At 39.8% G+C, this 23020-nt stretch overlaps 1 protein-coding gene across 3 annotated transcripts in view; it reads right to left on the bottom strand.

Moving 5' to 3' along the window:
• Nucleotides 1-12357: 12357 nt before the first annotated feature.
• The window catches only part of KCNA6 (potassium voltage-gated channel subfamily A member 6), a 25817-nt gene continuing 15154 nt past the window's right edge, over nt 12358-23020 (bottom strand). For 2 of the 3 annotated variants that reach the window (XM_068654396.1, XM_068654379.1), the window contains exon 5: nt 12358-14561. The gene's annotated coding sequence lies outside the window, so the exon portion shown is untranslated. Of the gene's footprint in view, nt 14562-19463; nt 19578-23020 lie in introns of all 3 variants that reach the window. The other variant, XM_068654387.1, reaches the window with a different exon arrangement.

Raw genomic sequence — 23020 nt, 5'->3', positions numbered from 1 at the left:
CTATGCAGGTTTTTCTATTAAATTGCATTTCTACAGTGGCTTAGGCAAGTTTTGTACCCAGTAGCTGGACATCCTAGAGAAGTCTTAAGACTTATCAAACTCATCCAAACTGATGATCTTTTTCTCCTAGTTCCCGCTGGAAATCATAGGCATAAATAATGAGAGGAAAAAAAAAAAAAAAAAGTAATTTTTCTGAGTTTATAAGCTTGGCATGGCTTTTTACAGGTGAAACTCCAAACTGTAAAAGGGTTGGTAAGAAGAGTCACTTGTTCATTCTTTTCTTCACTCCACAGATACATCAGTTCTCAGGTATTTTCCTGATGCTACAAAACCTGAACGTTAACATAAGGTGGTCTGCAAAAGTTCACATCCCTAGGACCTCTTGGAAACTCTATGTAGTGAGCAAATGAAAAATATTTCCTCCAACAACTATAGCAATAAATTGCATTACTATGATGCCTTCCATTCTGGGAGGGCTAACTTACTACAAAGGCCCTTGGACAAGAAAATATGATCATTTTTATTTGCTCAGGGACGAATGAAAGAAAGCCTGTGTTTTGAACTCAAGGAAGGATTTGGCATAGATTTTGAGCCAAAAAGACATGATCAAGCATGTGGGGAAGGAGAGGGAAAGATGGAAGACATTTTGAAGATTACAAAGGCACAGCTGGAGAAACCTCCTGTGGGTAAAAAAGGACCATGATCGGTCACAAAAATTAATAAATAAATAAATAAATGAAAACGTTCAGAGGTGTTATATCCTTCTTTGATATCAAGAAGGCAGAGAGGGGAAATAACATTGTTTAAAGGTATTTGAAGACACTTTAATTACTCTCTTGGCTAAACTAACTGTCTCACTACAAATGGAAGTTACTCCCGTTCTATAGGGCAGCATTTACTACAATCAAAGACACTAAATCTCTGTTTTCAAGAGAACAGCTTGTTCACCACACATGGAGCCAAAGTCACTCCAGTTTAATGACTTGCAGTACACAAGCTCTAGAGACTTCTGGCTGCATTATTCAGCATTGATATACAGCCTTTGGAAGAAAAGAAACAAGTCCTAATGCCAACAGCATACTGACAATATTCAGATGGGCAGGTACTATGACACCAAGAAACAGATAAGCAATCACTCAAGAAATCTGTGTCAGCAGAAACAAGGGAAAGGGATTGTCTGCCTGACCTTGATTGGGAAGAAAGGTCATGTTAACATATTTTACACCCCAGTGCATAGCCTTTCTACATGGAGTCTCCCAGGCGCATCCCTGACCAGCCCTATGAAAGAAGTTATCTCTGATTTCTAGAGAAAATAGTTTGAAGGCCCTTCATCTGGCATATATCCCATTCAAACCATTGCAGTATTTAAATGGAAGGCACAGACTGAAAAGACAGTCCCTGAATGAATGCTGGGCATGAATCCTGCATATCTTGGTTGAGGCCACTAAAGAGTAACTTTACCAAGATAAATCTCTGCCATGAGTATTAAGAAAAGGTGTTTCATGCACCTTTAAAAACCTCTGTGATTTGTAGCAAAGAACTTTTTGTTGCTCAGACTGCCATATTAACAACATATGCCAGTTTAACCATCCTAAATATATGCAACTCAGACAACAGGATAATCATCCTCATCACAATCCTGGCACAAATGAGACACTACCCAGCAAGGAATGTTATCAGAGGACAGAGGGGAATTTATTTCCTGCCTCCACTCCAATAGAAGGATTTGTGTTGAGATTGTCAGATTCAGCAGCAGCATTGCTGGTATATTTGTCATAACCTAGTTTGGCCAAAGTAAGAAAATACTTTGATCCCTACCTGGCATGACTTCTGGAGCAATATAGTACCAGTTTCTTGTTAGTTCCCTAAGAACTTCATTACATCATTAGACTTTTCCCTGTCTGAGCTGGTTTTTGCTCTTTCTGGAGGAATTAAACAATCTGCTCTATCAGTGTGAAGTCAGTCATATCTCATTGGAAACAGCTCATTCCTGACTCTGAGAAAGCAACAACTTTTAGGTACAGGAAGCTTATCTATGTATCAACTCCTATTGCAACACGAAGGAAAGATTTTAGATGTGCTTAAATATCTATTCCCTCTATGCAGTCGAAATACATTTCCTTCTCCTAGCAATTGATTTCCAAAGAAGCTGAGATTAAGCAGGTGTTTTTTAAAAGCTGGCAACAGTTTGGGTATCCCCTAGTGGCACAAAATAGAATTCCAGTTACTAAAACTTGTGTCTGATAGCTCACACCCTTCTCTGACTATTCATTATCTGCTTTGCTGTGGACCCTAGGATCCCCAGCCATGGGCCACAGTACCAAATGCTGACTAATTCTTCACTTATGGCTTCCACAGGAAAAGAAGAGAGTCACTCTTGAAACCAGATACATTTGCAAATGAAAGGTCTTGTTATTTTGTCCTCTCTTGCTGAGTAAGAGCCTGAGTTACATGTTTGTGGCTTTTATCAAAAACGTTTGTCTTCAAAATGTTCTCTGATTGTCAAATACCAGAACAGATGCCCGTAAGAAAGGTACCTGCTGACACTGCCCTGGAGGAAAGATACAGGTCCACCTCTGTGGCTGACATCAGAGCAGGGCTTTGGTCCATGGAGTCCTTCTCCATAGCTAACAGCAGTATAGACTTCAGTGTCAAAGCAGCAGGAGAGCACCTGCTGCAAAATCTCTGGGCTACTAATCTGTCTATAACATGACATAATTTTTAATAATTTTAAAAGTTGACAACATTACAGTAATAATATATTGCAAGTGCTAATAATAATGTGCTAATAATCCCTGGAAGACTTTAAAAGACGTTTAGATGTAGAGCTTAGGGATATGGTTTAGTGGGGACTGTTAGCATTAGGTCAGAGGTTGGACTCGATGATCTTGAGGTCTCTTCCAATCTAGAAATTCTGTGATTCTGTGAAAATCACCCATGATTAATAATAATAAATAAATAATGAATTAAAAATGCAATATGAGAGAAAGAGTATTTCTTGTCAAAAAAAAAAAAAGGAAAAAAAAAAAAAAAAAAAAAAAAAAAAAGCTTTTTCCCAGAGGAGCTTTAATTCTGGGGAATTCTAAAACAGCTGTGCCCCATGAAGATGAGTGGCTCCAGTCCATAAAACGCTGCTTAATACAAGAACAGTATAAAACAAACAAACAAACAGCCACTTAGACTGTGCTCGAAAAGGGAATATCTTAGAGGCAGTATTTGTGCTCCTGAAATAGCGCTGGAGAGAAAAAAGGAAAAGTAAAAAATAAAAATCAGGCACTCAAACTTTCTTCAGATCGTCTCTAAAGGCATCCTGCGCCCTCTCCTGGAGCGCTACGTTCATTCCGGCTGCTTCAGAGCGGGAAAGGGAAGCAGAGGTGTGCCATGAAAAGAATTAGAGCTAGAAATAGGCAGGGGTCGTCTGCGGGGAGAAAGCTCAAGGTTTGTAACGATAATATGAGACGAAAGTGAAGCACTATGCAACCACTGAAGGGGGTGAAATTGTTCCCTACATGGTGCCTCGAGGGGAAGGGTAGGGTAGGACAAAAGTAGTTGGGGCTATTTTAACTCACTCCACAGAAGAGTTAAGGTAGTAGGCTCCAAAATTTGGATGCTACAATGGAGCAGGCAAGTGGGGAAGAGAAAGTGGAGATGCAGGGCAGAATTGCAGGTTTACTAAAAAAATAAAATAAAATAAAATAAATAAAAAATTGAGCATAATTTTTAGGCATCAAGCAGAATTGTGCCAATCTGCTATCCAAACACAACTCAAAACACTGGTATGAACAAAGGAAAGGGTTGTGCTCAGCTGGCTCCTCAAAAGCTCTCCAGGCACCAGCAGGGCTCAAACGGAAGGAGCAAGACAAAGAGAAAGGAAGAGGATTTCCCCTCAGTACCTCTCAAATACCAAGGCATAAATCTCATTTGCATTAGGCTTAAATGTGATCAAAAGTGATCTAACTGAGCTAAAAGTGAAAATGAATGTCAGCCCTTCTTCTGCCCAACCATTGCTACAGTCTCAGAGGAGTTGCCCCTTGAGTACGGTATGTGACAGTCCATACTCATCATATACATTCACCAACAACCATCATTGCTGCGTTGGACTGCAGGGTGCACTCTCACACTGCTATTCTAAAGGCCTGTCATCACTGACCTCCAAAGAGTTCATCAAAATTGGCAGAGGATGTACAGAGCACTTCCTGCATTTTTTGTGACAATAAAAGTATTTTGCAGATGCCAGAGTACTAATCTAAGCTTCCTTTCTTCATCTGTGTTACAGATTAATGCTTCAGGCTGTGTGACTATCACCACCCCCCAGCCAGGAGTAAAGTCTTTGATAGTTTGATGAGCTTGCCTTGTTTCTAATGCAGCTGAGATCAATACACACCCTCCTGTCTGCTGCTACTCACCACCCTGCCCTCTCTCCCCATTAATAATAACTGAGTCAAAGCAGAGCTCAGTGAGCTGTCTGGGTTCTCCTCATTTGATGCAACAGTACATCTGACACAAGATACTCGAGTGATGTGAATCAAAGTAAGCTCCTTCTGTAAGTGAAACCAAACCCATTTACAGCCAGTGAGGACCTGTCCCTCGGGCCCACTAGGAAATGTGTCAAGGGAGAATCCATTTTAGGGAGTTATCCACTGCCTAACTCAGATCTGACTCCTCATATGTATTCTGTTTTTCTTCTGGAAGGCAGGGAGTACTGCAACTTAGTGGGGATGCTATACACTTCCTTGCCTCCTTATGTGATGCTCAAGTTTGATTCTCATATTGCTGTATAAAGCAGGAAAAGGGCTATATTGGGAGTACAGAGTAAACAGAAGGCAGAAAGTGAGCAATAGGCAAGCAGGACCTGACTGATACTGAAGAAGTTACAACTACTCACCCCAGTACAGTGAAGGTGTACGAAAGCGACTTCCTGAAACACAGTATATCCTTAACACCTCCACAAAAAACATCTCCCAACCTACTCCACCTTCAGGCCTTGCCTGACCAAGTGTACACATCAAGGCTCCACAGACACTCCCAGCTCCCAAACAGCATTCAGGTTCAAATGCACAGGGTTATTTTGCTCTATTGAGCACTTAGGCTTGGATTCTGACTATCTCCAGACTGCTTCCTAAAAACCACTGGGGAAGGGATCCTGCTGTTCTTCATCCCCCACAATTACATACCATGACAGAAAGATTAAGTATTCATAGCAAAACAAGTTTTATCTGAGCATTTGCTTCTTCTACGGGGCTTTCTGACCTTGATAACCATAGGGACACTGAGCTGGGCTCAGAGTCCACTATAGACTTGTTGATGGCAAGCATAATAAAGATTGTGGTTATGTGACACATCCTTGACCCCTACAAAGTGACTTGAAATTGTTGGCATCAAGGCATACTGTAAAGGATGAATTCTTATATTAATAAACAAGGAAATGATTCCCTTGAGTATGCAAATTGCTACCCAGGAAATGGCCTGGGTTATTAGGAGCTATTAATGCGCACAAAATCAATACACAGGCAGATTGCCTACTCTGTTCAGAGGCAAACACTCATGTTACACTGGCTCAACTTGGTCTGGGGGATACAATATCATTTCTTCCCTTTTAAAGGAGCAAGAGACTGCTATGCAGACCTTGTCTTAGCTGATAATGCCACCAAGATCATCATTATTTCATTTCAACACTTCGTGTATGATAATTAACAAAAACAAATGTGACCAAGTCAAAAAGATAAATGGATGTAGAACTTCCATCTTCCTCTGATGAGTGCTCCTCATCTCTTCTTATATGTACTTCAGACTCTCCCTGTTTTGTCTACTGAGTTGCTAGTTCCCCAGTACTGGGCATCTGCTGCCTATAATAAATTGTAAAAGCAAGGATGAGCTCTACACAGTAGAGCAAGCATCCACCAACCTACTGCTCAAGTCTCTCTGAAGGTCTGTAAACAAGTTTTAAAAAGACCACAAAGGTCACAATGAAAAAATATATAGTTGTCTGTAAACTGCTATTTACTATACTGCTATTCTCACCTCTACCATCAATATTCAGAATTGCTACAAATATAAATAAATAAATAAAATATTTGAAAACATTTGTTTAACTGGGACTTGGGAAAAAATAATAAAATTAAAAATTAAAACAAAAACAAAAACAAACAAACAAAAACAAAAACAAACAAAAAAAAAAAAAAAAAAAAAAAAAAAAAAAAAAACAACACTCAGATCTAGGTCTCTCCAGAGGTCCAAAGCTGTAGAACCCCATTTAATATTATTTACCATTAAAATTGATTTGAATTTGGTCTAGATCTATATTTTCTGCCTATCTTCTGTGTGTGTTTTAGCACATCTGATGAATAAATATTTTGCAGTAACTACTAAATATATGGGGCTGATTGTCGCTTTATCTCTTCTCAGGATTATTGCGTGTTAGTGGGGTCAAGTTACATCAGCTGAAGACCTGACCCTATTCTTAATGACCTTGCTGTTGCATTGTAGCTGAAATGTTTTGCTGGTATGATGGATGTGGTTACAATATCTGTGATCTGTTTTTTTTTTTCAGTGTCTGTTAGACTGTTGACTTTATCCTAATTTGCACCTAGCTTTAAGATTTGACGATATGTGACTGTGAGGTCCACATGACATGCAGTCTTTTTGGTAGTAACCCTAAGAATGCCTACACTGGCTCGAATCAAGGGACCATATAGCTCCACACCTGCCTCCAGAAATGGTGCTAACCAAACACCTAAAGAAAAATAAGAGAGCAAACATATATGACACTTTGCCTCACTCTCTTCCAGCTTCTCTCCATTTCTATCTCTCAGGTCCTACTGAATCTGATGTGTTTTGTTTATTTAGCAATTCACAATCACTGTCTTGTACTCATGCTTATCAGTTCTCCCTTTATTTCAATATAAAATTTTTGCATTTGCACCATCCTTTGTCAATGACCTCCCCAGTACTGCTTTGCTTTGCATGAAAGATCACTTCCTTCAATGTCTTTTGAATCTGGATCCAAGCAGCCTCATTTGATTACTCCTGGCCGAGTTACCCCAAGGGAAATAGGAAATTCGTATTCAAGCTCTCCATGCCATTTAAAATCAGACCTCTGTCGTACTTTCACCACCACCCATAGTCCCATTTCCAAGTTGAAACGTGTCAGTCCACTCAGTCTTTTGTCATATAGGGCTGTCGCTTACATTGATGATCCTCGTTGCCTTCTTTGAATCTTTTCCAGTTATAGTATAAAGATGGGGAACCAGAACTGATCCTCAAGATCTGTGATGACATTTTCTTATGCATCTATGTCTTTCCTAACAGAGCCTTATGTTTGGGTTACTTTTTAGACTGCTACTGGGCACTGAGATATTTTTTGATGGATTTATAATAACCCCATAGTCTCATTGCTGATCAACAAGGACTGACTTAGTGCCTATCACTGCGAAGCTAAGATTATTTTTCCCCATACCCATCACTTTACATTTATCTACATAGAATTTCATCTGCCCATTCCTTGCCCAGAAACTCAGCCTAATAATGTCTTTACAGTCAATCCGCTCCCTTACTAATCTGAAGAGCTTATCATAAGCAAAACTGATCACCTCACTGCTCATCCCCTTTGCCAGATCATCTCTTAAAGTGTGGGACAGCACAAGTCTTAGCATGGATTCCATCCAGTAGTGACTTCTCTTCATTCTATGAGTACGTCAGAGACTTTGCCCTCTGTTTCCTATTTTTAACCATGCTAGGATCTTCTTTCTTATCCCATGGCTGTACAGTTTCCTGTGAAGCCTTTGGAAATCTAATCTAACCAAATAGAATCACAATTATCACAGTGTTTATTTACCCCTTCAAAGAAATGAGTTTTCTGAGGCAAAACCTCTGTTAATAGAAACCATGTTGACTTTTGCCATTGAAATCTTTCACATTTATCAGGCATTCATTGATTCAGTTCCCTATTACATTGTCTATTAATTTGCCTAGTACAGACATCAAATTTGCAAGAGTGCAGTTCCTTAGATAACCTTGTGGAAATTGTTGCAAATAATGGCACCATGCTTGTTAGCTTCCAGACTTCAGGCACTAATGGAAGCTTAAATGAATTATATAGTGCCATGAGTAATTCTGCTGTTTCTCTTGAAAGCCATGAGTGAATGTCACTCAGTTCTGGTGATTCGTTAGTATTCATTCTGGATGTCTGCAACACAATTTCTGTCATGGTTATTTAATAGGAGAGATGCTAGTCTTTCTTTGATTTCATTTCTCCTAATTAAATGACTTTCCAAATTGTATTCTCTATTGGGATTGTTAATTCACTTCTAGGAGAATCATTGTAATAGACCAATTACGATAGCAAATATAAATGCCATACTCATAATTAATAGATTTATACTTCTTACTGCTTCTGCTTCTTCCTGTTCTTTCTTTTATATCTATATTACCCATGAATGTATTTATGATTGCATACTGTGCAGGCTCCATGCGCCTTTATGGCAAATGTAGCTCAATTGATCAGCTCCAGGGTTAACCTCACAAAGCTTAGGCCTTCTTCAAGCATTCCTCCAAATCAAAGCTCTCAAACTTACCCTAAACCTGACTGGGATCAAAAAACTCTTTGGCTATCCATCATACAGTTACATTACAGTAGGTCAGATTAAGAGGGTGTCAATGAATTTACCAATGTGTCTGAGGAAAATAAAGAGGACAGATTTCTGAGGATTACAGACCCTGTCCTGGAGTAGTTGTTAGAATCTTTTATCAGGATTCTCTGAATCCCAGATTTCAGGAGGAAGCCATATAGTAATTTGTTTTTCCTTCAACAACACAGAAAATTAAAATGCATTTCCTTTTGTGCAACTAGCTCAATAACCTCAATTTCTGGCTGCTTCTCTTGATGGAGCAGTAAAAATCTGATTGTGTCACAGAATAACAGAATGGTTTAGGTTGGAAAGGACTTCAGAAGGCCATCTGATCCAAATCCCCTGCTAAGACAGAGATACCTAGAGCCAGTGGCCCAGGACCATGTCCAAGTGGCTTTTGAAGATCTCCAAGGAGGGAGACACTACCACCTCTCTGGGGCACCACACACACACACAGACACTCACACGTTCAACTTGATGTGCACAAGGTCCTTTTCTGTCAGGCTGCTTTCCAGCTGGGTAGCCCCCAGCATGTATCAGTGCATCAATGATACAGGTTCTATTTCATGTTGTCCTGCTAAGAGAAGACAGATTGTACAAATAGGCAAGAACATATGGAAGAACATCATCATATGAATGGAGTTGGCCTGCAGGAATAAAATGGCTAGAGAATCACATAGACATGAATTGAATCATGCAGGAAATCATGATGTTTGATAATACAGCACCACCACACATAAATGCATTATGGTTCTACGCAAAATGTTGTTTTTTCTACGAGAAGACATTTTTATTCTGTAAGCATTTATAAGAGTAGAGGTCAGGGATAAAATTACAGCTTGACTGGGAATGCTTTCCTCTCCATCATCCATTTACAGCTGATGAGATACCACCTACACGCATCTTTAGAAAGATGTGATAACCACTTCTCCCCTGGCAATACTTTAGATCTTTTTTTTGCCTGATAGATAAAATAGGCATGTTTTTGTTGTTGTTGTTTTGTTTCTATGAGCATTTTTGAGTTTTACTTAAGAAACATTAAAAAAAAAAAAGAAAATCACTTATCTGACACTATTGCCTGTTGTGATACCTCTCATTTCACTGTGTTTGTGCATGTTTTGACCACTGCTGATGCAGAGCTTGCTGTGACAGTCTCTGTGACAGTGGGAACCAATGTTGATACATTGTTTGGTTCCTCAATGGTGTTTCTGCTGTTCACTTTAGTATGAAGCTTTTGGCTGGGTAACTTTTTCTTATCCTTGCTTTCCTCCAAATAGAAGATATTCAAAGATCACCTGGAATAAAAGAAGAAGAAAGAGAGATGAACCAAACAGGCAAGTGGGGTCAGGTTCAGACTGCAGTTTGAAATAAGGCACCTTAGAGAACACTTTGTAAGATAAACAAAAGGAGCATGTGAACTCTGATTTGAAACTGAGACAGTTTCAAGCAACTAGAAAGATATCAGAGTGGCTGGAAAGCTGTGCAGAGGAAAAGGATCTGGGGACATTGGTCAATGCTCACCTGAACATGAGCCAGCAGTGTGCCCAGGTGGCCAAGAAGGCCAACAGCATCCTGGCTTGTATCAGGAATAGTGTAGCCAGCGGGACCAGGGAGGTGATCGTGCCCCTGTGCTCTGCTTTGGTGAGGTCGCACTTCAAGTACTGTGTTCAGCTTTGGGCCCCTCACTACAAGAAGGACATCGAGGCCCTGGAGTGTGTCCAGAGAATGGCTACAAAGCTGGTGAAGGGCATGGAGCATAAGTCCTGTGAGGAGCGGCTGAGGGAACTGGGGTTGTTTAGTCTGGAGAAGAGAAGGCTCAGGGGAGACCTTACTACTCTATACAGCTGCCTGAAAGGAAGGTGTGGAGAGCTGGGGGTCTGCCTCTTCTCACAGGTGATAGGACTAGTGGGAATGACATCAAGTTGTGCCAGGGGAGGTTCAGGTTGGAAATTAGGAGACATTTCTCCTCAGAAAGATCAGTCAGGCACTGGAACTGGTTGCCCGGGGAGTTGATAGAGTCACTGTTACTGAGGGTGTTCAAGGAAAGGTTGGACATGATGCTTAGGGACATGGTTTAGTGGGTGACATTGGTACTAGGAGGATGGATCTTGGAGATCTTTTCCAATCTTATTTATTCTAATTATGTAATGGTATTTGAGGCTGTGATTAGAGATCTTAGGATGAGTGATAGGGAACAGACAAGCTCATATAACCACTGTTAACAGCACTGTCACATTGTCAATAGACAAAAACTAATGCTGTGTTTTGAATTACTGTACTTTCTTCATTCAGCAAGAGACATTCCACTGCAGCTAGTAAGGGAGCAGGGTCTGGCCTTTTTCCTAAACTTTGTCTCATTGCTCTATTTCAGTGGGGTTGTGAAGCAGGCAGAATGCATTCCCTGTGGATACATTCTGTGTAAAGGGACTTACCTTTGTGGCTGCCAAGTCAAGGAGCAAGCACCGTATGTCAGGAATAATTTGGAGATTAACAAAGAGCATTCCCAGCTGCTGTCAGGTTGATGAGGCAAGCTAGCTCTCCAGGGAAGCAGCAACACTCAAAGAAGTGTCTGAGTCAGCTTCAAGTTTGCCCAGGTTTCCAACAAGACCCAGAATCTATGAGACGCAAAGGTACCTCAGAGATACTTTTGAAAACATCTTTTCTTGGATGAGGGCTGGAATGCAGCCAGATATCAAATAGAAATAGAGAAAATCTTTCGAAATACATCTGTTGTTTGATATTTGTAAAGCCATAAGACAAAGGGAGGGACACAGGCAGTAGCAGCAGGTGTGAGACACACACTCTTCCCCTTACCCATACTTTGATGGAACATTGAGTGGCCTTGACTGCTCTGTCAAAGAATAAAGGGACGACCATTACAGGACTAGGAGGAGGACATACCAAGTTATCTTTACATCTTTACATGTGACAGGATGTGGTGTTTTCACATGGATGGTCAACCGAACTCCAGCACACCTCTCTCTCACTCCCCTTCCTCGAAGTGTGTGTGGGGAAATATGAAGAGGAAAAAAAAAAAAAAAAAGGGGGGTTAAAATTTGAGATAAGGGTTATAAGGGTTATTTAACTAAAGGAAAAGACACATTAAAAAAAAAAAAAAAAAAAAAAAAAAAAAGACAAGCAAAGGCCACGTGGAAGCAAAAAGAGGGAAAACAATTATTCTCTACTTTCCATCAGCAGGCAATGTTTATCCACGTCTTGGGAAGCAGGGCCTCAATACCCATAGTGGTTGTTTGGGAGGACAAACGTTTTCATAAAAAAAGCACTTCCTTCTCTTTCCCCTTTCCCATCTGGAATATCCCTTTGGTCGGTTTAGGTCAGCTGACCTGGTGATGTCCCCTCCTCCACTCTTGCCACCCCCAGCCTGCTGGTTCTGGGTTAGAGGGAGTCTTGATGGTGTGCCAGCACTGCTCTGCAATAGGCAAAACTCTAGTGTGATTGCAATGCTGTTCTAGCTACAAGTTCAGAGCACAGCACTGTATGGGCCACTGCAGGGAGAGTTAACTCCAACCCAGTCAGACCCAGTTTACTGGTGTTCAGTGCAGTACTGCAACAATCACCTCCGAGGAAGAAAAAGTGTTCTTCAGCAAGTGGCTGCCAATTGTCCTAAGAAAGCCGTACAGTTGTATTAATCCCACATAAAATACTTCATATGGACATAGTAAAGTACCAGAGTGCAACCAGTCTTTTTGACATGAAAAACACACAACACTTTAAAAAATATTGGTTTTATTCATATGTCCAGCCTATTCAACAGTGGATCACACGGACAGGAACAATCACAAATACCTAGTTACATGGTTTCATTGGGTTCTGGCCTTTGCAAGATTGGGTTTGAGTTAAGCATATATTATGGCAACACCAATAAGGACAATAATTGCTTTTCAAAGCTCAGTTGAGTCCCATTTCATTGGTCAGCTTTCAAGCCCAATACCCTCTTCTCTCACAACATGTGGGTTCTGCAAAAAACTTGTCTCAAAGTCTGAGTCCAGAAAACAGCATTTTCACTATTCCGTCTAAAAATTCTGTTTCCTTCACATACTTTATTTGAAAGGCTTCAGGTTTTCAGTGCAGCCAACAACAACAACAAAAAAACCTATCATCCACAATTTCTCAGAAATGTTGGACTAGACTTGTATAAATCAGCCTGGCTCCAATGAGGGCACTGGAAATACTTTCGTCACCACATGACCTGGCCTGCAAATCCCAACTGTTTTCCTTTAAATAACGTCTAGGAGTTAGATTTCACAGCAAAAGCAAAAGGGTCCTGCAACCAATATCCACGCTGTTTGTAGTGGCACACAGTATCACCTAAAGTCTCTGATCTGCATGCCATGCATCTGAAGGCTCACAGACTTCTGCAGCAGGCAGCCTACACTTTGTCTACCTCTGAAGACAACTGCCCATGCAAGAAGGGTTTGTGGCAGCTCTGGCTGCCCAGTGCCAGTCATGTTGCCTTGTCACACAGATCTAAGAAGCCTCACACTGCAAGCTGTCCTGCACTGAGAGTCAGAGTAGGTCTCTGCATTGTTTGCACCCAAATAATATCAATACAGGGTGAATATTGCCTCCTAGGAACTGTGGTTTTACATCCATGCTCAAGACTACTCCGCAGACTTGCTCCATAAGTATCTTTGGATTTCCCATGTCATAGTTGCTTTAAGCCCAGTCCTATAAGACACTGATTATCTTTTTGAGTCACAGGTAGCCAGGAGGTCACATCTTATCAGAGGACCAGACTCTCAGTCAGCAGCCATGAGGAGATATTACAATCCTTGCTTGTTACAGGTGCCAAGAACTGTCACATTAGGAGATGCTTTCTACCTGTGCTATTGCCAAAGAGAGGAGATTCCAGGCCAGAGCATCCCTCTCTGTCCATCACTTCCCATTACTAAGTGGGTTTCCCATCAGCTTCAGCATAGTACAGCATGGGCTCACAGAGTGTGAAGAGCAACAGAGGTTTTCATCACAATGGTGCAGTGGGAAAAAACTTCAGAACATTTCCCATGAACACTGTATACAATTATATTACATTTTCAGAACTATATGGCAATTGTGCCTTCTAAATCACATGAAAGACTATAAACAGCGTTATTTCAGTGAAACTCTCTACAGCCACTGAAACTAAGTCACTACCTCCTTTAAAGCAGGCAATAGACTCACATGTTCACAAGAAGAACTAACTCCAAATACACTCAAACAAGACACTTCATAGGGAAATGAGAAATATCTCTAGTTTGGGCCCACCTCTTACATAACGCATATTATGCATGATCAGGATAATTATTATTTGTAGAGCTATGTTAAGCTTCTACCATTTATCTGAGCTATGAAAACAGTCTATAAAAGCACAGTTATCCATTGGCAAAAGACAGGCAGACAAATGGGCATGCTTTCACCAGCTATTCAGTTCTCTAGAGAAAGCTTTGTGCTCTTCTAAGGGCTGACTTTACGCATTTGCCAGGACTGGGTCCTCCACTTGAAAAAAAGATTTAAAATAGGTGTCAGTAACAGAATGGTTTGGAGGTGTCCTATGTCCATTTCCAGCTTCCCACACTACTCAGTGCTTGTCTGGGTCTTTTGATTAATAGATGAAAAATTGCTGCTATTTAGACACTGGGAACTAAATTCTGTTTTATTTAGTTTTCCCAGAAATCATACACATTTGAATCTTGTAGAGGATTCTCCCTGCCTCCTTCCTCCAACCCCTGTTCACATCTAATTTCAGTTTCCTGTAACTAAGCATGCTAACCCCTTTAAAAAAAATAAGAAAACCTCTAAGCAAGGAAAGCAGTTTCCTGTCCATAAATGCTGTATTCCCTGCACAGAGGGAAACTTCACCAACACCATGAGGAGGAGATGCAACGTCTTTTGCAGCATTCTGACACAACAGCCTTGCACCATCCAGAATCCAGCCTAGTGAGACAGAAAAAAAAAAAAAAAAAGTGTTAAATGTTAAAAAATTGGCCAAGAGAAATGCCTTATTCTGAATAGATCACAGCTAAGATATGACAACCTAATGGTTAATTTTTTAATGAGAATGTTTGAAGGAAGTCAGTTTAGAGCATCTTCTCAATATTACTGTACCCAGCTTACTTTGCTTTACCATGCCACCTACTGGTATTGGTTTAATGGGGTCTTTCCTTGCATCTGCTAGGAACTATATATATCTTTTCTTGCATGAGATGAATTATGTATATTGGAATGCTCCAGAGTCTGGTAGGATGCTTTGCAGTACTGTGCTGCTCCAAGGATAGAGACCCAAAGTCTGACCATTACTGTAACTGGGACTTTACTACATTCCCATAGTCATCTTCTTGTCTAATTTTAAGTCGTCTTAAGACAATGTTATGTTCTTTATAATTTGGCCTGTAAACCTCTTCCCCCATGCCAGGGTCAGGAAAGTCTATCAGAGCAACAGAAAGATAATTTAAAAAACAAACAAACAAACAACAACAACAACAAAACAGATCTGAAACCATTTAATTAATTTAATTTAAACCATTTAATATGATATAAAACCATTTATTGAAGCAAAGAAGCAAAAACATGTTTGGCCTGTAAGGACTTTTCTTCATGTACAAATTTTGTCATATTTTGATACAGTCACTTCTAGCTGCACAAGTCCATCTGTGCTGGTGACAAATTGAACCTAAAGGGCTATTCTTAAAAATTATGAATTATTAAAAATATCTGCAGTCCTCCATAATGGGAGATATTAAAAGGGAAGATGAAGTGACTGGAATAAATGTGGCACTAGGGCCTTCCTAAATTGGTCAAAATCTATTTAAACCTGAAAGGTCAAATAATAGTTTCTCATAAAGCAAGCAATACTCCTGTTTCTTTCCTCTTTGTATGTCAACAGTACAACACCTTAATTCTGCTAGTCTAACATGCCTCTAAAAGTTTCCAGTTGCATTTTTTCTATACACAGGATGGCTTCCATATTCCTGCGACACATGGTTAGGATATGTATTAAAGTAATAATACATGTACATGGGCTTTTGAGTTCCAAAAACCAAAAGCTTGAGACCCATACTTGATTTAATTGTATGAGTGGTGGACATGGCTAGACCTAAACTTAGGGATGTTAAGCATGTGCTGAAATGCCACAAGCAGCTCAAGCCTTGCATTGCAAGGAATTTACAGCATTTATATTTTCATCCAGCATTTTCCCATGACAATTCCATTTCCTTGTACAGGAGTGTGAAAGCAGCTTCTTCCACCATGAAGACCGTATATTCCTAGTCCTCATGCTCCCACAACTCTTGCTACTGCTCAACAATGACCAGAAAAACAAGAAAAGGCTATAAAGAGAGTGTACCAGTGAGAAAGACTTGGGCCCCAAGGATGGTCAAAGCAGTGCTACAGCCCACAGGAGAACAAAGATAGAGAGAAATATCAGAGACAGAAGAAGCCTTCAAAGTAAACAAAATTTTTAAAGAGCTCTGCATAGATTCAGAAAAGAGAAATTGGCAGTGATACATAAACTATGTAAATATTAATGCATGCATATAGAAACTTGAATATATACAAATGCTCTTACTCTCAGGTATAAGCTACATATATAATCAAGGACTATAGATAGATAGGGGTATTGATATGTAAAATATTACAAGGAAGAATTTGTAAAATTAATTTACCTTCCAAAATGTTTTTTAGGAAAAATCCAGTTCTTCAACTGTTAGTAATGTACATCAATATACCAACTTGTCCAGTTGCTATGAGCTCACTAAGACTGTGAGAAATACCTGATTTGCAGACTAAATCTGTGCTGAGCTTCAAAGCAGAAGTCCCTCAGTGAACTTCCTTTTATGTAAGCTTTTTCCTGCAGATTTATATGTTGGAGATGGAAGCTTTCAATCCAGGGATTACCAATACTGAACAAGCTAGAAGGCTGGCTCATGGTTTTCCAAAAATGCAGAGCAACAATAACTGGACAGAGTGATTTCTTGAAGTTTGGTAAATCAGAGACACCATCAGACAGTTTACAGGAAGAGACAGATATTTGCAGAGTTGCACTAAATTATGACAAATTATTGTATTTTACTGCGCAATCAACAATCACGGTGGGACTTACTGTTCTGATTCTACTTTTAGTTTTATATTGATGTACTTGACATGGATGCTGCTCAGTCAGTGGATGGAGTGTAGAGAATAGAGTTTACATACTCAATACCTGAGATCTCAGACCTCCTTTTTTCCATTGTGTACATTAATAGTCTAACAAATACTTAGAAATCATAAAATATTCTTCCTTATAGCTTGTTTCTGTGATCTACAAGCAAAACAAAACAAAAACATGCTCTTCTATGTTTCTAAATTTACTTAGCAAGACTCCTTAGCAGCAAACAAGGCTCTACTTGCACTGAATATATTGCATGGTTAAGGCATGTAATGTCATCTGCCTGCTTAAATTGACAATTATGTAAAGCTTAAATTCAATAGCTGTAGAAATGGCCCCAGTAATTAAAAACAGACATGTCATAAATGGTTGGTCATGAGTTTAGCATGATATGTTTTCTTGTAGTGTTGGCAAATCCAAAAGCCCAAATCTAACTATTTCTGGAATATTTTTCATCAAATATTCTAAAAAACGAAGCAACTGCAAGGATCAAACACTACAACATTAAGCAGATGTGTGAAAACATCTTAGAAAGTATAACTAATTAATGCGTAGTCATTCAACATTGAAAATATTCTGAAAAACTTAAACACTATGGCAACAGGATAGCAAAACTGTCATTTTAAATCTTTCAAGTAAGCAAGGGATTAGCTAGTATAATACAGCAGTGAAGGGACTGACATGAAACCAGGGGCCAGATCCAAGTTTATAATGGTGTTTGAAAGCACCATTTAAATAAAGATTACAATCACTCACACAAAGGAAGTGATAGAAAATTTTGACTGGGCCAGAAGAATGGCAGACAGACTTAAAACAGACTTTTCTATGCCTATAATCCCACTATTGTAAAAGTAATAAAATATCTAAAAGGAACTGAAGTGAAGCAAGGCAATTGTTGAGGCACAAGATAAATGAAATACTAAGGCTATGTCAGCCTTATTCATTACTCAGTTATTGATCACTTACTATTAAATTACACTTCGATATGAAGTAGAAGAAGAGACCAAGAATTTCCAGACTGGCCAGTGACATTAGATGCTCAGCTTTACAAACTAAATTTCAGAAAGGAGAATACAGGTCTTGTATGGGCATCCAGAAACATGATTTACTACATTGTCACACTACATTTTTGAAAAGGTGGGCCTCAAATTTTCAAAAACAAATTTGGGATAAGTTCTCCAGAACCTCCAAACCATATTCAGGAGTCTATGTCAGGTGAAAAATTGTGATGTTCTGTACATATAATCTTTTTTCATTGAGGAACTAAAATGCAAGATAATCTCAAATCGTAACTCTAATGTCAGATAATTCACTTAAAAACTAAATTGCATAATGTTATATAGCTACACATGCAGAGAATCATATTGTTCAGGACGGTAAAGAAGAGAAAGGAGCCTCCATAGCAAAATAGATGGGAACATTCTCATTTTAGGTTATGTGAGAGGGCATATATAAGTTTGGTGGGAGGCAAATGATTAATTTTAGGGACCCATTTCTATATCCCTTATTACTCTTATTTTGGGGAGTCAGATATTGATGCTTAAGTTCATAGTAAATAGCTCCAGGTCCTCAGAGAGGCTTTCTGAAAACAGTGACATTAAAAAATTGATGATGCTCTGGAAACTTCCCTGTGCAATTTTGCACACACATGCAGACACTTAGTATCTTTATGTTTTAAAATAATGCAATAATCTTCACATATATACATATACAAATATAATGAATGAAACTGCTGTCATGGAAGATCCTTGAATCCTTCTTAATGATGAGAATGAACAAACTCTCAACAACTACAAATAAACAACTACTTGGGAGCTAACTGAGATGAATTTAAGGCCTTGAGTATCTCTGTCATTCAAAAAGATTGGGGATAGTAAAAATAAAGGGAAAGTTACACAGAGTGGGTGTAACTCCACTGAAGCAATTTTTACTTGCCTCTGTTATGATAGACAAATGTGGCAACCAGGCTATTACACTGTGCATGGATAAGGGAGAGGCTATTAAACAGTTCAGATCCAATCTATTTATAGTGCCCATCCCCAAACAAGACTGACTAATGAAACCTTCGGCAGCAAAGAAAGAGCAATAGAATTGTAAAGCAAGCAATTGTATTTCAAATGGGAGGATAAAACTGCAAAATGTTCTCAGTGTTCTGCCACAGCTAAGGAAAACCGAGGTAATACACATTCATCTGAGGTATGGTTCAGGTGAAAGGTTGCAGCACTGCCCCTGCAGCACTGAGTGAATCAAAATATTCAGGGAAAATCCCAGTATACCACCATCCTTCTTCAAACTGAATACCCATTTTAACCCCACATAGTGCTGGTGATGTGTATCTCGTACCTGTATACTCTCCCTGGAAGCCAGGTGAAAATCCTTGAGGAATCTCAACTCTCAAGAAAATGTGTGTAATTCTAGCATTAACAGTTAAAATAGCATTGTTGGATTTAATGTCCTTTATGAAAATATGCAAACTTTCCTAAAAGTGGCTCACATGGTCAAGTTCCATTTTTGTTCTCTTGTTGTATGCCTAAACCCAACATAACAAGGCCAAGTACTTGTGATCATGCTGCCACCAAGCAATAGAGACTCATAAAACGTAGAAAACACTGAATTTGTCTGTGTGTGTACAGCAAATGACAGCTTCCCCCAGGCTGTCTTGGGCCTCCTCAGCACATACCAGCAGTCCATACCTCACTGCACATGTTGCTTGAAACCCCACACAACAGGTCCAGCTCTGAGCATGGCTGACAAGACATGTTCCACACTGAGCATGCTGACCACTGCTACCCTCTTTCAAATCATACCTAAAGGGGAAGAGACAGTGGTAGGTAAGCTGTCTTGTTTTACAAACAATTCAGGGGTGAGGGCAGTCACCCAGGATACCAGACACCTTGCTTCTGTGCTCTCCTTTATTGCAGCTGCCTCCCACAAGAGCTCCAAAGCCCCAGATCTTAGCAATTTGGCCACCAGGTGCTCCTGGTTTACCTGTGCTTTGCAAAGTGTTACAATTTCAAAAAGCACTGGCAGAATGACAGAGCAAAGCAAATCTCCCAAGTTGCTGGAAGAAAAATTCTCGCCAGAAAAGAAGGGTCAAAGAGATATAATATATATGTTTATATATGATACGATTTTTATAAATGATATATATATATACATAGCTCTTCAGTAGCAAAGGAAACTGCTCAAATACCTTAACTGCCGATGCAGACAACCCTCCCCACGAAAACTGAGCCTACAGGGCCTAACCCTCCTCTCTGCAAACTGCCTACACCTTACACTGAAGCGCACATCGCACATCCACGCGTTGCCTGCTGAGTACCTCCACGGCCCACAGGATGGCACTGTGCCACTCCGCAAACTGCTAACTGACTTTTGGTAGCGTTTCCTGATGGCAACTGTCAGTATGAGGTGGACTTTGTCATATCACAGGTCTTTCCTCTGAATTTCCAGGCTTTCCGGAATTCAGAGTAATTCTACAAATTCTTTCAGGACGACACACCAGCTGATCCTCTGTGTCCTTGCTCAGAAAAATCACCATCTGCTTCTTGTGGGCATTTTGCTTGAATAAAGCCCCCAAAGGGTTAACCCAGTACATACACAGCAGCCACCAGAACAACTGCTTCTTTTTGCTGCTGAGAAACTGTATTTTCTCAGCAGCCTGAAACTAATTAATAACAGTTATTGCTTGCAACATGCTTTGTATGTTCAAAATACTGTAGAAAACCAAATTCAGGTAACAGTCTTGATAATTACCACATCACTTGCATTCTTGGAACTCATGAAGACTGCAGCTATCAAGCAAGGACTGAAGAGAGCTCAAATGCTTACATGCATTTGCATGGCTACTCACTAGGCACATATACTCCAGATCAATTGTTACAGCATCATGAAGTTACTCAATCCCTCCTATTTATGGGTCAAAGATGGGGCCAACCCACAGACATCCTAATTTGTACAGTGCATCAGGTTTCAAAGTCTTCTTTGATTCTCAATGGTTGAGGATCATCTCATGCAGGGTTTAAGTATTTCCCTTAACTCCTAAGCATCTCCTAAAGAAAATATTCTGGGATCACTGCAGTGTCAATGACTGTAAATTAAAATTCTACTAGATATACCTGTCCTTCCTTACTAATTTTTTTAAAGGATCACTAAGATCAATTTTTCAGCTTAAAGTAGCTGAGAAGATAAGTAAATTGAGTTTTACTTGGATTGGCAACCTAAGTCTAACTTTCCTTAACAGCTTAAACTTCAACTACTACCCCTTGTTAAAAACCTTGTCTCTTTCATCTTCATCACTATTTTAAATGCTTTTTTGCAGGATGCATATACCCAGGGGAACCAGCAAACAAAATCACGGCAAAATATTAGAGCTGGTTTTATAGTACAGGCAAAGGCTATCAGTTGCTAAGGGCAACAGCCTGCTGGGGACAGCAAAATAGCCATGGTCCTCCTGTCTTCTTTGTTCACACCATAACCTGTGAAGCCAGGCTTCTGGGGAACTGGAAAATGCTGCCACGGTTGTGGCAGCAGCAGCAGCAGTCACCATTCCTCACCTCTCCCTCCTCCCAAGTAGTGGCAAACAAGGCTCTCCAGCCCCTGTCTCAGCTCTCCTTTCTATCTCTCTCTTTTCTCCCCATGGTGTACATGTAGTCTGGCCCCACATATGCAGCAATATTTAATTTTGCCTTCACAGCTGATATACATCAGGCTGACATGGTAAAACATTATACTGAAAACAACCACATCATGGAAAAATTGCTAAGCTTTGATGAAGTCATGGAATTTAAGAAAGCACCATGACATTGCTTCAGTTGGTTTCCACATGTGGAGTGTGATTGTAGGTGCATCCTGCAGTTCATAAGTGCCGTAATGTGCAAGGGATCACCAGAGCAATAATCATATCCAAAGATATGGAGCGTGATCACAAAGAGCAATGTAAATACAAATAGTAAGTAAATACAGACAGTAATAGTTTGTATTTAGTAAGTAAATACAAATAGTAAGCATTTAGCCCTCACCAGTCCCTAAGCTGGTAATCTTGGAGAAAGGAACTTTTGGTCCTGCTGCTCTTTCACTGTCAAATATAATCCAACCTAGAGCAGGAATTTCAAACATGCTTGCTATTGGTCCAGTTCTGTTTCATTAACATCATCAAAAAAAAAAAAAAAATTCCAATGACCACAGCAGCCAAGTGGTGTCAGCAATGCCACTGAAGCAGTGACAGCAGCAACATCACTGAAGATCATGAAAGAGGTTCATCATTTTCTCACTTATCCTGCTTCCAAGCCGTGGAAATGAGGATTCCCTTTATGGAAGTTACAGCCCAGTGAAATCAGAAAGAGGCTTACAGAGGATCTGACTGAAGGTTCCACTGTAACCAGCCGCTGAAGCTGCAAACCCAGCTCTAATCTTCCAGCTGTGCCTCACACTACTTGTGATTCCCTATAAGAAAAAGCATCGTTTATTTCATCTGCTTTAAAAAAGAGCTTAACAGTGAATTGTTGATTGTTCCTATAGATCTTTATTGCTGATAAACAGCCAAGTGCCATCTGAAGAGAGAAAGACTTATTTCCATTCTACAGCTGAGGCATAAAGAAATAAAACATCAGATTCAGACCCTGCATATGCCTGTAAGCCTCAGTCTATCCACAGATTGTTAAATCCTTGTGGCAGATCTGACAGTAAGTGCCTACTCAAAAACATTCAGATGGGAGTTTTAGCTGCTTCAAGACACTGAATTTTGAAGATAACAGGTCTCATTTTCCTACCTGTACAAAAACAGAGCAGCTGAAAACTGAAACACATCTAAAACACCCTCTACACACCACCTTGCCTAGCTGGCATCAGGAAAAAAAAAAAAAAGTGTTAATGTACAGATACCAGCTGAGAATTCAGCTCCACTTGTCTGTAACCAACCCTCTGCATCAGTAGGGGTGTTAAAAATATTTCAGCCATCAAGAAAAACTCTTCATGCATTGAGGTGGGCAGAAAACATGACAATGGCCCTCAACAGAAATGTAACTGACTCTGGCACCTAAATAAGTCTCATAGGACAGGAAGGAATTTGTAAGAGGTTCATCTGGGCCTTTTCACATATGCTTGCATCTGAATCACCAATATATGACTAAATATAAAACATGAGGAGCCTTAATTGCCATCTATGTATCCTCATATTCCCCTGGAAGACCATGAAGCAACAAACAAATAGCAAAACATTTAATAAGGATTAAATTCACAGTTATTAACA

Source organism: Anas acuta, chromosome 1 (assembly GCF_963932015.1).
Source record: "Anas acuta chromosome 1, bAnaAcu1.1, whole genome shotgun sequence".
NCBI lineage: Eukaryota > Metazoa > Chordata > Aves > Anseriformes > Anatidae > Anas > Anas acuta.
Note: the sequence above shows the minus strand (reverse complement) of the source record. Positions and strands in the feature narration are given on the sequence as shown.